This window comes from Callorhinus ursinus, unplaced genomic scaffold, assembly GCF_003265705.2.
Source record: "Callorhinus ursinus isolate GAN/ISIS: 27379988/994484 unplaced genomic scaffold, GSC_fseal_2.0 scaffold18, whole genome shotgun sequence".
Lineage (NCBI taxonomy): Eukaryota > Metazoa > Chordata > Mammalia > Carnivora > Otariidae > Callorhinus > Callorhinus ursinus.
The window spans coordinates 32,903,576-32,904,109 of NW_027397080.1; positions in this window are offsets into that span (position 1 = coordinate 32,903,576).

A 534-nucleotide genomic window follows, 5' to 3' on the forward strand; every position below is an offset into this window, starting at 1 on the left:
TCTTTCTAAAGGGCCGAGCCAGGTGCGGGACGGCGAGGTTCTCTGGGCACGTGAGCAGAGTGCTGGAGCTCGCGGCTCGCCGCCCACGGGACCCCGCCTCTGCGCCCGTGGGGACCCCGGGGCGGGGCGCCTTCCCGGGAGGCGGTGCCGTAGGCAGCGGGTCCTGCCGGGGCTGCGCGGGGGCGCGTTCCCCGCCTCCCACTGGGCCCGGCTCGCCCGAGTCTCCGCTGCCCGCTCGGCCGTCGGGTCCCTGGGCGCGCGGGCGCCTCGACGGCTCCCCCTGCCGGAGCGCCGGGTGCGCCCGCCTGCACCCGGGGCCCAGGACTAGTCCCCCCAACTTGTTCTCCGCTGTTAACTAGTCGCGCTGCCGGAACGATGGGATGGGGTTGCCACAGCAACAGACTGGACGTCACAATCCGGGCATGTGTGCCGCCCCCCCCGCCGTGCCGCCGTGCCGCCGGCGCTGCCGCCGCCACCCTCGGCCGGCTGCGGGACTCGGGCTGCGGGGCGCGGTGGGCGGAGCGGCCCGGGCTT